The sequence below is a fragment of the Ceratotherium simum genome, chromosome 4 (assembly GCF_057802395.1).
Source record: "Ceratotherium simum simum isolate JZ-2026a chromosome 4, ASM5780239v1, whole genome shotgun sequence".
Taxonomy (NCBI): domain Eukaryota; kingdom Metazoa; phylum Chordata; class Mammalia; order Perissodactyla; family Rhinocerotidae; genus Ceratotherium; species Ceratotherium simum.
Window position 1 is genome coordinate 72,962,366 of NC_141903.1, and position 18,593 is coordinate 72,980,958.

Genomic DNA, 18,593 nt, shown 5'->3' on the forward strand with positions numbered 1-18,593 from the left:
CAATAGAATATTATTCAGCCTTAAAAAAGAAAGAATTCCTGCCATTTGCAACAACATGGATGAACCTGGAGAGCATTATGCTAAGTGAAATAAGCCAGACAGAGAAAGACAAATACTGCATGGTATCACTTACATGTGAATGTAAAAAAAAAAAATTCAAACTGACAGGAATAGACAGTAGAAAAGTAGTTGCCAGGGCTAGGAGATGGGGGAAATATAGAGAGGTTGATAAAAGAGTACGAACTTTCAGCTGTTAAGATGAATAATGTCTGAGTATCTAATGTGTAACATGGTGATTATAGTGCTAACACTGTACTGTATAATTGGAATTGACTAAAAGAATAGAACGTCACCAAAAAAAAAAAAAAAGGTAAATATGTGAGGGGATGGAAATGCTAATTAACTCAATGAGGGGAATTCTTTCACAATGTGTATGTATATCAAATCATCACATTGTACACTTTTTTTTTTTCCTGAGGAAGATTCACTCTGAGCTAACATCTGTTGCCAATCTTCCTCTTTTTGTATGTGAGCCTCCGCCACAGCATGGCCACTAACAGACAAGTGGTGCAGGTCCACACCTGGGAACTGAACCTGGGCTGCCGAAGCAGAGCACATTGAACTTAACTACCGGGCCACTGGCGCTGGCTCACATTGTACACTTTAAATATCTTATTTTTATTCTTCAATTATACCTCATTTTTTTAAAAAAAGATTAGAAAAAACTATTAGAATTGCACATCTATGAGAATATGCCTTTCACCCCCTAGAGTTCTTCTAACCCCACTTTGATTAAAACTGGTTTCAGGAAGGGCAATGCAGTCTCAATTTCCCTCCCAGAAGACTCTAAGATATGTTTCACTTCTTTGAAAAGGCACTTTACTTTGGAGGTGAAGAATGGAGAAACAGTACAGATTTTAATGACATATATATCAGGAGTTCCAGTTTCAGCCCAATCTGTGCCCTTACTGGGACTCACCTGTGGCTGGGCCCTATGACAACCAGAGGATTGGTCCCAACTGCACCTGAGGCCTATTTGCATGAGTCGATTTGTAGGAGTTTTTGTTTGGTGTGGGGAGCAGAAAAGAGCTATATGAAAGTTGAAATATGGGACAGAAAGGCCTATGGATTTCTCTGAGCCATAGAGAGAGAGAAGTGGTAAGCCAATGGTTCCCAAAGGCAGAGGAGGACATCTAAATAAAGAATTCTTTCACTCAACCAATATTTATGGAGTGCTTCCTGTACAATGGAAATGAGAATACAGCAGTGAAAAGCCACAGGTTCCGACCTCTGGTAGAAGAGAAATAGTACATTATAGATCTTAACAAGTGCTTAGAAATAAAGCAATGTGGTAAATGGGGACAACTTTCAATATGATAGAAAAAGAAGATCTCCACAAGGAGGGACATTTGAACCAACATGGAAGGATGAGAAAATGGGGATCAGATGAGGAGAAAGACATAACCAGGAGGCAGCAAGAACAAAAGCCCTAAGGCAGGAGAAAGCTTGGCACCTCCGGGAACACAAGGCGGGCAGTGTAGCTGGAGTCTATTCAGAGTGAGTGATATAGGGTGAGGGTCCAGCTTCCCCCCAGTACTGCAGGGGTTTGCAGTCTATCTTCAGAGTTTTGGGAACTCAGTGGAAAATCTTAAACAAAGAAGAGACTTGATTTTAATTATTGTTTTCAAATATCACTCTGCTGTGGAAGAAAGGAGCATAGAGAGCAAGTGTGGGAAGAGTGGTGAGAATCGAAATTAGAATTCTCTTGCAGTTGTCCAGGAAGGAAATGATGTTGTCCTGGGACCAGGAGTGGCAGTGGAATAGGAGACAAGTAAATAGTTTCAAAGTTTATTTTGGAAATAGAGTTGCAGAATTGCTGATGGATTCGTTATGGGAGGTAAGGGAAAAAGCAGAGTCAAGAATGACTCCTAGGTTTTGGTGTAAGTCATTGGATATATGGAGTGAGTTTGGATAGGGAGGGGGGCAGAGTTGCTGCAATATTGGGAGAGTAACTCGAGATGCTGACTAATGTCACCCAGATATCAGCCAGAGGTTCCCTAATTCTTGAGATCTAGGTAGGACATCCTTGAACCCTCAGCTTTCCAGCCGGGGCAGAACTAGATCTCCCCAAGATTTCTCTTTTTTCCCAAGGGCTTAAGATTTCATCTTTATCTTGTGTTTCTGCCTCCTGTGTCCTCACCTCCTACCTCCATTCATCCCTGTCAACCCTTCAACCATTTTCTTTTTTCTTCTTTCATTTTTAAAATATGTGTTTGTTTCTTTATTTGGTACATTTATTCATAACAAAACTAATGGCACTGTATGTAATGTCACAGGGTTGGCGTACTGATTTCAACAAAGCACAATTAATTGTAAGGGATGCCTTACAATAACATACTCTGGAGGAAGAAAACGGTAATCAAGGCAATACTACTATAATTAATACTTTTAGAAACAGCCTCCTAATATTTGAAATTATATAAATTTTTATGCTTGTCAAAGCCTTGTTTCATTTTCTAAATGATTTCATGTTTTCACTGGTGTCTCTGTCACCGAAGTCACATTGTTCTTAGTACATATAACGTAGGAAAACATCTCTGATGCCATTCTAAACCTAATTATTTTTAAATGGGACTAGAAATAGTAACAAGTTCTTTATTTTATGCATTCTTATGCCAGCGATGGTCACTCTTGTATCAAGGTCTTCATATTACTGTGAACAATTTCTTCCCAATAAAAGCAGTGATTCATGACAGTTCCTGATGGGGAGCATCTCCTGTTATAATTTCTGCTTTGTCTCATCTTGTGCAGCATCAGCCAGAGGCCCAGGAACCAGGACATCCCAGCTTCTCGCACCAGACTTCTGGTGAAAAACATGTGCTCCTATTGATAACTGCCTCTCTCACCCACAAGTTCACAAAACTAATCCACTCACATCTAGCATTCTCTAAATCTTTACTTACTATAACGAAGATCTGAGGGCTCAGTGAGCCCATAACCAGACTCATAACCTGTTTAAAATCTCTACAAATTTAAAATAAAAGTATGTAAAACTAATTTGGAGGAGATTAAGAATAAATATGTGCAGTATATCTGATCCCGATTACATTTTGCTTCTACCAAAAAATATTGTACACCTGTGATAGGCCAGAAGCTCCAGGTGCAAAGGATAGAGAAGAATACAAATGGATACAATCCCTACCATCAGGCAGCTCAAGGGTCTCAGGGTCTTGATCATTCCAGCTGCAAGCGGAATCAAATATACTCAACTTAGCCTGAGTCTCCTGTAAGCCTTAAAAAAAAAAGAGATAAGGAAAAGTCTAATAGAAATGCTATCAGGGGGCCAGCCCGGTGGCGTAGCGGTTCAGTGCGCGCACTCCACTTTGACCGCCTCGGGTTCGCAGGCCCAGATCCCGGGCCTGTACCAGCGCACAGCTTGTCAAGCCATGCTGTGGCGGCGTCCCATATAAAGCAGAGGAAGATGGGCACAGATGTTAGCCCAGGGCCAATCTTCCTCGGCAAAAAGAGGAGGCTTGGCATCGGAAGTTAGCTCAGGGCTGATCTTCTTCTTCACAAAAAGAAATGCTATCAGTAGCTCGAACTGTTTTCTCAACTTGTCAAGTCACGTCTCATATTAAATGAGATAATACATTTAAAAGTCCCCACACACTACCTGGTGCAATGTAGGCACTGAATGTCGCTCATCTTGCCCCTTCCTTTGTTTGATGTACATTTAAAGCAAGTCTTATTGTCCTTCTAAACTGGGGTTCTGCAAGAGAATTAAGCCCTAATGCCCAAAGGCAACCATTGGATGTAATGAATTAATTTATCTGCTCTGCATCCAGAAGGGTACTCCCTAAGTACCACTCTTGGGAGACTTGAGAAAACAACCACTCATATCATTTTAAGTAAGGCTTACTTCTCTCACATAAACCTCAGCTGAAGTGAAGGAAGGTTGGAGGACAGTATCACTTTCACCTTCTATTTTATAAAGCAAGGTTAAGTTGGGGGAAAGATCTAATTTGGTAAAGGCGCAGACCTTAGAACAACAATAAAAAATCAACCAGAAGCCAGAAAGTCTCTAGAGAACTAAGGACTCAAAGAGAAAAGTTAGACTCACTGAAGGTGAGTGCTCTAAGGAAAACAGAACTGTGCAGGGCCAGAGCCAAGGAAAGACCAGTTAGAGGAAAACCAAATACAGTGCCCCCATTCAAGGAAAGAGACAGACCAGAAAAACTTAGAAAATATTATGCTTTTCTGTACTTCTCAGAGGGCCCCAAAATATTTGAGATAAATTGCTACATGCTCACATATTCTACAAAAGATGTTCTAATCACACAAAAGGAAAAACCACCAAAAACTCTCAGGGCTGAGAAGCTACCCAGACAAGAAAGGTTTATGGCAGAAGTTAATTTAAAATCCTAAAAAGGACTTAAAATCATTTATTCTAATTTCTCTGTGTCTCTTTCCCAGAACAGAAATTACCTAACTCGAGGACGTAGAAACTCATCATGGCCTTTTTCAAAGCTGACAAAAATTAAGTTGTAAAGATGCATTAATACTTCTTAAATAAACATGTAATGGCTTACCTCCATATAGTTCAACTGTACGGACTAAGCATGCAATAATTCAGAATATACATCTATCATTACCAGCAAGGTTTATCACAAATCAACTTTAAGCAAGTGATGTAAAAACGGGATCTATATTTAACACACTATTGTAAATTGCACCAATTGCCAGTGTTAACACTGGCAGCATCAGACGCCAAAAAAGCTTTTAAATGCCTGGAAGGAGCATGCCTTCCAAAATTGTTAGGAAAAAGAAAAAAAAATAAAAGGAATTGGGAACAAAAAGAGAAAAACACACCTTCTTGTCACTTAATATTCTTTAGCAAGACCATAACGGGTACTTGAAAATAAGGAAAACAGATCTTTGGACTTCTCAGTCAGGAGCGGAAGAAAGCAAGCTGCCCTTTCTTCCTCTCCTTTACAATTCATCAGTACAGCCAGGAGGTGTGGCTGAGATAAATCACTCCAGCTTTCAGGCACAGCAAGTGGCAACACTCAAGCCTATTAGCTCATTTTCAGATGAATTTACAATTCATTTTTAAAACCAACAACAACAATAAAAGCCGATCCCTAAGAGTGTCTGTCTTCACACAAGCAATTATTGGCTTTCACAATTTCACAAAAATCATAATTTGTAGTAATGTATCTAGTGATCTCCTCTGACTACTCTCTACAAATTTTAAATCAGCTCAGGTAAAATTATCTTGGAGGCGATTATGAATAAAAATGTCTACTACGCCCTCCTTTATCTGTAATTTGACATTTGATAATAACACTAAATTATTTCAACATATGTTAAAGGCCGAGGACATTGAATTATTCAAATGCCATTGCCAATGAAGATTTGGATAGCCAACATATTTATTCCTCTAACATACAAAAGATGTAAATCAATAAGCCTTCAAAACATGGAGGATGGACACAACTTTTTCAAGTAATTAGAAATGGTAGAGATTAGAGTTCAAGCTTTGGGTCCAACTGAATTCAAAATCCGACTTCCTAATTTACTAATTTTATGACCTTAACCTCTCCATACTTTAGTTTTCTCATCTATAAAAAGGCAAAAATATCCTCTGCATAGTGCTGTTGTGGGGATTAAAAGAGATAACTTACAAAGTGTTTTGCTCAGTTTGTGGCATATAGAGATTAACAAATGACATTTGTAATTATTGTGAGGAAATGAAGGATGTTTAGAATGCCATAGTTTGAATACTTACAAACATAACAGCTTTGATACATTACTCGGGTTTCAGGACATCTTTAAGGTAGTTTACAAAAATATTTAAAATACAAAGTCACTAAGTGAAAATGTAAACGCAAAAAAGATGAGGTTAGTTTTAAAAAGGCAAAATGTCAGAAAAGATGAGCTTCAGCAGTTATATACAGTATGATTCCTAAGATAAAAAAGAACAATTCCTTGGGAAAATAAATCAATAAATAATTGACACTAAAAAGCAAGAAAGGAATTTTTCCAAGAGTCTTTCAAAAGAGGACAACAAATGGAATAGAAAACATCTTCAACAATATTCTTACAAAAGATAAATTTCACAGGGCTGGCCCTGTAGCTTAGCGGTTAAGTGCGCACGCTCCGCTCCCGGCGGCCCAGGTTCGGATCCCAGGTGCGCACCGTCGCACCGCTTCTCCGGCCATGCTGAGGCTGCGTCCCACATACAGCAACTAGAAGGATGTGCAGCTATGACATACAACTATCTATGAGGGCTTTGGGGGAAAAAAAAGGGAGGAGGATTGGCAATAGATGTTAGCTCAGAGCTGGTCTTCCTCAGCAAAAAGAGAAGGATTAGCACGGATGTTAGCTCAGGACTGATCTTCCTCACAAAAACAAAAAAAAGTTCTAAAAAAAAAAAAGGATAAATTTCACAGACTTTCTCAATACAGACACCCCACCAAACTGCAGTGACACTTTTCTTTTAAACATTTTTTTCTTTTTCTTTTTCTTTTTTTGAGGAAGATTGGTCCTGAGCTAACATCTGCTGCCAATCTTCCTGTTTTTTTCCTTTTTTCTCCCCAAAACCCCAGTAGATAGTTATATGTCACAGTTGTACATCCTCCAGTTGCTCTATGTGGGATGCCGCCTCAGCATGGCTTGATGAGCGGTGCATTGGTCCGCGCCCAGGATCTGAATCGCTGAACCCTGGGCCACCAAAGCAGAGCATGGGAACTTAACCACTATGCCACCGGGCTGGCCCCACAGTAACACTTTTTTTAATAAAATCAGAAATCCCATACTAAGCAACCAAATGCACTTTTTGAATTTGAGAAATTAATAATATAATAGACTTTATGCTGTGCTTGCAAAGAATTCTCCAAAGGGCCTATTCCTGCATGAAGTAGAAATCTATAATAGATAGATGTCATCTCCTGATCAAACAAGCCCACCACCCTCTGTACTGATCCTTCTAGAAGAAGGTGTTTGTGGAGGAAGGAGAAAGGAGGTACTTTTTGCTTTTAAATAGTTTGAACGAACGGACAACACCCCCGTAAGGGAGGCAAGAATCATATTAGAGATCGTAACTAACAACTTTGGAGAATTTAAGCTTTATCACCTCTATGCTTGTTAAATTCTGTCTTATCTTAGGAAATAACATCAAAACTCTGAAAATGAAAGGGATAGCAATTTACGAAGACTGCATTCCACATCACTGCCAGTCTGGAAAGGAGGAAAGAGGAGAAAGGGAAGAGAAGGGAAGTCCTCGGAGTAGACTCTGAAATAGTCCTCAGGGTCAGGTAATTCCTGGCCAAAGTCACATAGAGGCCAAAAAAAAAAAAAAGTACAACTATCTCATACAAAGGGAATAATAATAATATCTGACCTTTATTACATGCTAACTGAGCACTTTAAGCTAAGTATCTCATTTCAAGCTCATAACAACCTTATGAGGGAAGTACTATTATTATTGTCTTTTTGCCAATAAGAAAACAGATACAAAAAAGTGAAATCATTTACTAGCACATTCACAGGGCTTGCAAATGGCAGAGCCAGTATTCAAAGGCAGGAGGTCGAACTCCAAAGCTCTCTCACAAAGCTCCACATCAGATGAAAACTCCACTCACATGACTGATCCAGTGGCTCATGATCTGTCAGCTTTGAACTTTGAAGAGCTAACCTTTAGATGCCTGCCCACTGCTGAGAGAAATCACTGAGGTCACCATAAATAAGAAGTTACAATTACTCATATCTATCCATAAAATATAACATTTACAGAGCTCTTAATCACTGGGCTAGCAACCCAAAAGTTCACACTTTAAATTTAAGGGCACTTTAGATATCGTGTAAAATGTTAAGCAAAAACCTATCATCAATTTTGGAGAATACATTCGATGATTGCTTTGCTCTTAAAGGCTGCAAAATCCTCCTAGTTAAATAACAGGCTCAGAATAATCTGCACAGAATCAGAGCCTGATTTGGTAAAATATGGGCAGCTGGGATACACATAAAATGTCCCATCTTTGCCCCCACTGTGATGTTTTGTTCTAAGAATGAGGATAGTCTTTTAAAAATTTAATCAAGGGGGAAAAAATAACTATGTAAGACTAGTCATTAAAGTCAATTGATGTCCTATTCACACATCAAAGGACCAGGTAAACAAGGTGATAGGATATAAAATAAAATGAGATTGAGATAACCTTACCAATATCTCCAGTATACATTATTATGCATTAATAGCTGCTGTAACCCTCAGTTTTGCACAACAATTTGCATTGTTTTGTTACCATTCTTACTAACTTAACATTTACATGAGATCAATGTTGAAAGTGCTTATTGTCACTATTAAGAAACACAAGTATGGACTACTATCAATGTGCTCATTAAGCAAATAACTGTGTATGACGCTCCTCCTGTGAAGGTACCAGGCACTTCCTATATGTTAGGAATATAAAGACGAATATGGAACAAAGTAAGATTTCTGCCCTTAAGGGATTTACATATTTACGTTAAAAATTTTAAAGTTATAAAGAATTACAGTTAAATCTGAGTCAATCATTTAGTTGGGTGTATGTTTGAAGATATTTAGAATCAGAGATTATTAAAAAGGAAGAGGAATAAAAATGTTTAAAGATTTGGGATTAGATCATTTGGAGAAAAACAAAAGGCCAATTTAACTTCCTTAATAAAAGTTCTGGCAGCATTAACTAGTTTTACCCTTACAAAAAATTTTAGGAAAGGGGGAAAGTTTGGTCTGAGGACAACCTTGATGATTAGGATGATTGAATTTTGGTGAGAAAACTTAATACTTTTCCATATCTAAAATCAGAAAAATCAATTAATCAACCAAATAAGTATTGCCTGTCTTATTGACAGAACCAACTGGAAAAATTTTTTATAGAAAGAAGCAACTGACTAAAGAACCTCAGGCCTTGGGACTCTGAGGAGAAAAGAATATAAAAGACCATGATATAGGCAAAGCAGAGGAAAAAAATTAAGCAATTTACAAAAAGACAGGTCTTTTTTTCTAACATGTTTGCAAACCTTAAATAAAGTTATTAATGTAAAAGTATTCACAAAATCATCTCTCAATTCTCACCACTGTGGAGTTGAACAATAGGTGCATTAGTCTAACAATTCAGAAGACATTTCCATTATGTTGACTTTGCTATTAAAACTATTTTGTAGTCTGTGGGCACAAACCAACCTTCAGGGTTCCCCAGTGAGAAGCCAACCTTGGAATAAGCCAACAACTGTTTTACTAATCCACCAAGTAAACAATCCTCAAACAGATAGCCCAGAGTTGATTTTTCTACCATGCTGAACTTCAATTTGGAAAATAGCTACTTAAAATAAAACCCTAAAACTCATGCCAAAAATGTAAAGGTGTCAGAAGCTTGATTTCTGAATTCCCTATCATGATTTTAACACTATCAACCAACAAGCCTTTAGGAAGGAAAATTTTTATTAGAAGTTAATAATGTGTTAATTAAGCCTACCACATGGTTAGTAAAAAACAGAGAACCGGCTTAGGGGTTAGAATAAAGAATGATGAACAATCTCTTAGCCTCTAGGCTTCCATGCCTATTGACTTCACAGAGAAGTGGTGAGAACTCACTAAAACAATAGATATGAATGTTTCTCATAAAGTTACTCAGATTCAAGGAACTGTTATTATAAGCCTAATATGTATATCCTAGGAACTTCTAAATGGCAGAACAATGAGAATAGAACATATCAAAGAGATAGCTGATGTCATTTCTATAGGTCAAAAAACTAGATCACGGTAACAAATTATCCCATTAGTTCGGTTGATTCACATCAAGCAGGTATAGAGCACCTACTGTGTGCTGGGCATCGTGCTAGGCCCTGGGGATAGAAAAATTAATAAGAATGGCCCCTGCCATCTGGAACTTACAATTGCTCCACTGACTACAAAGCATATTATCTTATAAATATTGAAAATGATAACACTGTCTGAGCCAGACAGTTACTTTATTCGACCTCACACATACAAGAATATTTATCAAGGGAGACACAAAATAAAATAAAAATCGAAAACTGATGATGCCATCTGAATATCCATTAAAAACTCACATAACAAATTCCACTTCCATAAATGTGTAAACTTGATTAAAACAAAAAACAAATAACCCCCACTTCAAAAAAAACAAAAAACCAGTGAATTCTTGCTTGGAGGTTTTGGATAATTATCTTATTTCTTCAACTGATACGTGCACATGAAATCTGACAGTCAACTCTCTACTCCCTTAAAGGGGCTCCTTACTCGTTTCCTTAGATACGTGGATGCAACAGAACCACCTCCGGCCCCAGGTGGTTTTGATTTGAACAGCAGGTCTCAAACAAGGCAGACTTGACCTTAACTGGGATTTATCTAACTCAGATATTGCCAGTGCCATTTATCATTTTTATTAAAAAGAAAGAAAGATTCAAAATGCTCTTGGGTGTTGGGAATTCACAATCCAAGGAAGAAACTCCGAGTTCCAGAGTTGAGTTATAAAGGAAAAATGAAAGTAGCTCAGCATTTCAAAATTGCCGAAACTCGGGACGGAAAAGTTCTCATCATGTTATAAAGAAGTTTAACTTCAGCAGTATTCTCCCAAGTCAGCAGCAAAACCTTTCCTTCACTTTGATAAGAACACAAGCTAGTGTCAGAAGCTAAAAAAGATAGTTTCTCAAAACTTATATTTTTGCCTTTGTGACTTTTTTCCTAACTAAACTGAAATTGATCAATAAGATTTAGAAAGGATCCCATTATTCAACAATATCCTATAATCATAGAAGCTCTCTTCAATCATTGAAATAGCTTAAATAATTAGAAATTATGACTAATACCATTTGAAGCCCTGCCAACCTAAAAGAAACAATTTTGGAGTGGGAAAAGAAAATTAGATTGCTTAATTGCAAAAGGAAGAAAAGAAATACTCTGACTGAAAGAATGGACTAAATTTAGATTAGAATTATATTTATCTTTTTGTCATAATACCACAACCATTTGGTTTAATTGGTGTGTGTTAGGGAGGGAGGGGTGTGGAGAAGACAGTGGAGGCATCAAAACATCTTGCTTAGTAATACTAGTCCCTTTTATGCCCTTTCTTTCCCTCCAAGGAGTGTCCCTGGGAACACAGCATTGACAGCCCATGTCTGACTGACCAGGCAAGCATACACACATTTTCCTATCCTGGAAATCTGTGCCTCTAAGAGAACTAATAACATGATCCCATTCCACTTACACTTGAATTGAACTTGCAAATGAAATTTGCAGACTAGGATGATCAAGTGTATTTCTTGGCTTGATCCAACCTCAGAGCTTCACCTCCAAAATGCTGACTATGTAAACTTGCTGAAACTAATTTGAGCCTTTCTTTAAGCAAGTTCTATCCTGATCAGGTTTCCTTTTTTTTTTCCCACCAAAATGAATATGAGCTCAAATACTGGGTGGAGTTAGTCCTTATAATTATTACAAACCACTTATCAACATGAGTGAAACCATGAGAGGAATAGATCCTGATGACTCTCTCCTCTTTAACAGTTATAGCCAGCGTAGCAAGGAGGGAGAGAGCAGTAGGAGATGAAGTCACAAAAACAATAGGGGCCAGATCATGGTGGGCCTTCCTAGGCATTATAAAAATCTTGGCCTTAACCCAGAGTAAACTGGGGAACCATTGGAAGGTTTTGAGCAGAGGAGTGACTTGATTTGACTTATGCTTTAGCAGATATATATATTTATCTGCTTTGATTGGTGAGGAGGCTATTTTGGTTTTCCAAGAGATGGTGGGGAACAGACCAGGGTAGTAGCAGGGGCAGTGGCAAGACAGAGTCAGAGCTTGGGTATATCAGTTAGAGCTCTCTGATTACATGCAAGAGAAAACCACTATACCAAAAAAAGAAAGAAAGAAGAGAAAATTAAACAGAATATTGGGGAATCTCATGAAATCAACAGAGAGCCTGGAGAACTAGACTTGGGAACAGGATAGGAACAAGGCCGGGAACTACCTGATCATTAGAGCAATATCCCTGGAATGTACGAGCTTCAACTGTTGCTTTTGACTTTGCACCACTCCTCTCAAGATTCAAACAACCAGGAGAGTCTAGCTTTCCAAGATTGAGTCACATGCCCATTTATTGGCCCATACCCAGCAGTAAAGAGTAAGAACCAAGAGCTTCTCTAGTGGGAGTCCAAGGTGGCTTGATTTACCACCACCAACCTCCAGATCCCCATAACTGCATTAGATGGGGGAGAGATAACACCACAAAAGAAAATCGAGATGCTGTTAGAAAGGAAGAATGAATGCCAGGCAGCCTAGTCTAGGAAGCAACTTATGTCTAGTGGATAAAGGCAGAATTATAAAGAAAAGACATCTCAGAATAAAAGTGGTCTCATAAATTGACCCATACTTTTCAGTAAAAAAAGTATGGTAGTGTCTGATTGTCATTTTACCTCTCTCCAGATATAAATATAATCCTTGTACTCATCAGACAACAGTGGAGATTAGTTTATTTTGCTGTCAAATGGTCACATTTACAAAGTTTTTGCTTAAAAGTCCCTAAATATCTAGATAAACCATTTTGAAAAAATATTTAATTTTATTTTTAAGCCTACATAACACATAACACATATATTCCTTACCCTCAGAAGAATCAAAGGAAGTATATTTGAATCAGTATATTTGAATTATGTGGATAACCTAGTGAATTGCTGACTATAAACAACTGAATAAAGGTCCAAATGTGTCATCTTAAGTCATTTTTTTCACTCTCTCTAGGTAGTTCCTGTCCTTTGAAGAAGAAATAGACATGGGAAAACATGATAAGAGTCACTCATTCTTGTACATACTTTCCCATGTCTATTTCCTGTTCAAAAGATAGGAACTATCTAGAAAGAGTGAAAAGAATGATTTAAGATGATATATTTGGACCTTTATTCTGAGTATGTAAAACATACAGATCATATCTCCAGAGGACAAGCTGGTGGTGTGAGCCTTCAGACCTTCCAAAGGGGCAGCTGATGCTCCGATCTAGTCAATTTTGCCACATCAGAATGCAGATCCAAAGACACCAGATTTTCCAAAGAAACTGAGATTCTAGATTTTTTTGTGAAATCTATAGATTTTAAATGATGGAAATTTTGATTTGGAGTTTATTTTCAATTTCAAAAAATCAATTTTTGAACACTATATGGGTCAAATAAAACACCTAAGTACGATCTCTGTTCTCTATCCCAGATACCTTCAAGGTGTGACTGCATCTCAACAGAGATGATCAGATGCCTTGATTTCTTTTTCCTGTTTCCAATAATAACAACATAATCCCATCTTCCCTTCATGGGAACCAGATGACATTCATGGCAAAGACATGTAATTCCCTGAGAATTCCCTTCGTATTCCAACTGCAACCAAAATGATCAATGCTTGTAGAACAATTTCAAAATGACATTTTCCAGCAAAGATATGGAAGTCCCCTGGCTTGCTGCTCCCTGTATAATGTCCAGAACCACAAAGGGAGAGCTGTGGAACAGCTTAGGGTGAGCCAGCCATGGGGCCTAAGCCAGCTGCTGAGGGATCAGAAACTCATCTAAAAGACTAACTCAAGCAACAAAGGAATTGAATCTAAGATAAAAATATGCTGAAACAGGACCTCAGGAAAAAAAAAATCCACAACTTAAAGGAGGCCCTTCCAAATTCTTCAACCCCAACTTTCTTCTTCAGCTCATCTCCCCAGTTCTTTTAGATGCACTGACTGGTTTCTTTAGGTCTGCTGAGCACGGTGAACACAAAGTCACATGCAAGACACAATGGACAAAAAAAAAAAATATGATGAATTTCCAAAAGTAATTATTTGAGAAGAAATTTTTATGGAATGTGCTCAGAGAATTGGTTAGTCAGTGGAGATTTACATAAATATTTTTAAAGGTATTTACAAGTGATCTAATCCAGACAACCAGGCTTCCTTTTGCATTTTTTTCCTCAGAACATTAGAAGTTTTATTCACAAGTTCCACGTGAAAGAAACATATTTTTCCATCCCATGGTTAAGGATCTGTAGAATCATTTCCTTTCTATAATGCAAACTGGGCACATGACTTACCCACTTACTTTAGGTGAAACACAAACCACAATCATGAGAGGAAAAGATAGGGCACTGCCCTGGGAAATTGCTTTTCATCCTCTCAAAACATTCACAAACATTAACCAATTAATTGGTGGGTAGTCAACCCCTTTTTTAAAAACAAATGAAAAAACTGAAGATATTTAAAAGCTTTCCTTACAAAGGGATTCAGTGTCTGAGTCTGAATTAGAACTTGGACCTTCCTAACGTTAGCAGTTCAGAGATTCAACTCATGTAAACATTTGAAAGGTCAGCTGTTCATCAAATACTTTTCCAACTACAGCAAACGTATCCTTATTAAGTTTCTTTTGCAAAAGTTCCAAGGTGCTGGACACTCATCCATTGCCACCAATAATTAACAATCCAAAACAACCTAAATACAGAGAATTTTTTGTTGGCATTTTGAAACTTCAGACTATCTTAGGAGCAGAGCATGTGAGAGTGGTTACCGGCAAAAGGCAGCCTAGGAAAAAAGATATCAGGCTGAAAATTTTTCCCAAGATTGATCCTTCCCTGTTTCAAACAGGTTTGTAGCAATAAGAAAAGTGTTTGTTTTCTTCAAACAAGAACTTTGTGCTTCCTGGAAATGGGCAGAAAAGTAAAAACCAAGCAAAACAATATCACTTACCCTAATATTTAGAAGATTCAACAAAACTTCGAATCATAAGTAGGCATTACAGTCATACTTTGTTCTATCCAGTTAACTTGGATTCGAACATATCCATCTGCCCAAATTTTAATGACTTCAAAAGTTACTTGAACTCTGTATCTACCATGAGATATTTTCCTCTTATTCTTTCTGCACACCCCACAAAAAACGACAAGCCTAATTTAAACGATACCATTTACTGTGGGACTTAAGTTGAACAGCTACCAGCTTTAAAAGGTTTCCCTGAGTCTCACACCCACACCTTCTCTTATACGCGTTTTCACATGGCCATGTTTAACCTGACGTGGTTACATGATGAGCTATGTGGTACATCAGCAAGAAGAGAGGACTCTAGGGGCCGGCCCCGTGGCTTAGCGGTTAAGTGCGCTCGCTCCGCTGCTGGTGGCCCAGGTTCGGATCCCAGGCGCCCACCAACGCACCGCTTCTCCGGCCATGCTGAGGCCACATCCCACATACAGCAACTAGAAGGATGTGCAACTATGACATACAACTATCTACTGGGGCTTTGGGGAAAAAAAAGGAGGAGGATTGGCAGTAGATGTTAGCTCAGAGCCAGTCTTCCTCAGCAAAAAGACGAGGATTAGCACGGATGTTAGCTCAGGGCTGATCTTCCTCACAAAAAAAAAAAAGAGGACTCTAGTGAAAGCAGGATTTAAAACTCTATGTCAGGGGCCGGCCCCGTGGCTTGGTGGTTGAGTGAGCGCGCTCCACTGCTGGCGACCCGGGTTCGGATCCCGGGCTCGCACCGACGCACCGCTTCTCCGGCCATGCTGAGGCCGCAACCCACATACAGCAACTAGAAGGATGTGCAGCTATGACACACAGCTATCTACTGGGGCTTTGGGGGAAAAAATAAATAAATAAAAAAAATCTTAAAAAAAAAAAAAAAAAAAACTCTATGTCAGACTCAAAATTAACTTGAAATGATGGTAGACCTAAATGTAAAAAACAATTAAACTTCTAGAAGAAAACATTTGTGACATTGAGTTAGGCTGTTCTTGCAAAGATTTCTTAAGCAAGACACAAAAAACACAAAAAAGAAAAACTGGATAAAATGAACTTAAAATTTTAAATGTTTGCTCTTCAAAAGACAATGAGGAAAACGAAAATGCAAGCCACAGGCTCTAAAAAAATATTTGCAAACCATAAGTTTAACAAAAGGTTTATATTCAGAGCATATTTTTTAGAAAACATATATACAACTCAATAAGAAGATAAACAATCCACTTTTTTAAATGAACAAAAGATTTAAACAATTACAAAATAAGATATGCAAATGGCCAACAGGCCCAGGAAAGATGTTTAACATCATTAGTCACCAAGAAAATGCAAATTAAAACCATGAGTTAGCACTAAACTTCCACTAGAATAGCTAAAGTTAATAAGACTGACAACATCAAGTGTTGTCAAAGATAGAAGCAACCAGAACTCTAGTACATTGCTGGGGAAATGCAAATGAGAACAGCCACTTTGGAAAACAGTGTGGCAGTATCTTACAAAGTTAAACATAGATTTACCATATGATCCAGCAAACCCACTCATAGGTATTTACCCAAGAGAAATGAAAGCCTATTTCTACACAGACTTGTACATGAATGTTCATAGCAGCATTATTCAGAACTACCATATGATCCAGCTATTCCACTGCTGGGTATTTATCCAAAGAACTTGAAAACACCAATGCATAAAGATACATGCACTCCTGTTTTCACTGCAGCGTTATTCACAATAGCCAAGACTTGGAAGCAACCTAAGTGCCCATCAAGGCATGAATGGATAAAGAAGATGTGGTATATATGCACAATGGAATACTACTCAGCCGTAAGAAACGATGAAATCCAGCCATTTGTGACAACTTGGATGGACATTGAGGGTGTTATGTGGAGTGAAATAGGTCAGAGGGAGAAGGTCAAATACCATATGATTTCCTTCATTAAGTAGTAGATAACAACAACAATAAACAAACACATAGAGACAGAGATTGGATTGGTGGTTACCAGAGGGGAAGGGGGGAGGGAGGAGGGCAAAAGGGATAATTCGGCACCGGTGTGTGGTGATGGGTTGTAATTAGTATTTGGGTGGTGAACATGATGTAATCTATGCAGAAATAGAAGTATAATGATGTACACCTGAAATTTATACAATGTTATAAACCAATGTTACTGCAATAAACAAAAATTAAAAAAAAAAACCAAAAACTGGAAACAACCCAAATGCCCATCAACTAGTGAACAGATAAACAAATCATATCTATAATATGAAACACTACTTATCAATAAGAAAGAAAAACTACTGGGGCCGGCCCCAGGGCGTAGTGGTTAAGTTCACGAGCTCCGCTTCGGTGGCCCAGGGTTTGCTGGTTCAGATCTACACATGTATCTACACACCGCTTGTCAAGCCATGCTGTGTGGTGTCCCATATACAAAATAGAGGCAGATGGGCACAGGTGTTAGCTCAGGGCTAATCTTCCTCAGCAAAAAGAGGAAGATTGGCAATGGATGTTAGCTCAGGGTCAATCTTCCTCACCAAAAAAAAAAAACGAAGAAAGAAAAACTACTGATAAAAACAACAACAGATAAATCTCAAAAGCTTTATGCTAAGCAAAACAATCCAGACACAAAAGTCTACCATATTGTATGATTCCATTTATATGACATCTGGAAAAGGCAAAACTGTAGTGACAGAAAGCAGATCAATGGTTGCCTCGGGCCAGGGGTCAGAGGAGAGGATTTACTGCAAAGGAGCACAAGGGTACTTTCTAGGGTGATGGAATTTTTCCATATCTTGATTGTGGGGGAGGTTATGCAACTATACATATTACCAAATTCACCAAACTGTACACTTAAGTGAGCAAGTTTATTATATGTAAATTATACCTGAATAAAGCTAAAAAAAGAAGTCTCAATGTCAAGAAGCCCTTATTTACTCCTGCTATTCTACAAAATCTTGCCCTTTAAAATAATCTGAGCGTCAGTCCCGTGGCTTAGCAGTCAAGTGTGCACTCTCCGCTGCTAGCGGCCTGGGTTCGGATCCCGGGTGCGTACCGACGCACCGCTTCTCCAGCCATGCTGAGGCCATGTCCCACATACAGCAACTAGAAGGATGTGCAACTATGAGATACAACTATCTACTGGGGCTTTGGGGGAAAAAAAAAAAAAGGAGGAGGATTGGCAATAGATGTTAGCTCAGAGTCGGTCTTCCTCAGCAAAAAAGAGGAGGATTAGCATGGATGTTAGCTCAGGGCTGATCTTCCTCACAAAATAAATAAAACAATCTGAATACTTATCATCACAATTTCATAGCAGATTTGAGATTTCCTTTCAGGAGGAACCCACTAAACATTTCATATCTGTGATTTGTTCTGATATTGTTTCAAGTTAATAAGATACATCAGAAAACTGAACAATGATTTGACTTGCTCCTTTGTCATCTTCAGAACACCATTTTCGGAACAGGAAAGACTTCACCTGAAGTCGATGTATTCACAGTGTAATGCAATTCAACAAGCATTCACTGAGAGTCTGCTAAGTTTTGAATTCTGGGACCAGACTGCGTGGGTTGAAATTAGAAGTCTACCACTTAGCAGTGCGACCTTGGACAAGTTACTTAACCTCACTGGGTCTCAGGGTCCCATCTATAAAATGGAGATAACAGCAGTTGTTCTGAGAATTAAATGAGTTAATACATTAAAAGTGCTTAGAACAGTGCATAGCAGGTAAACAATCACCTTGCCTCAACTATTATTATGTGCGAGGTGCTAGAACTAAAAAGAGGGATAA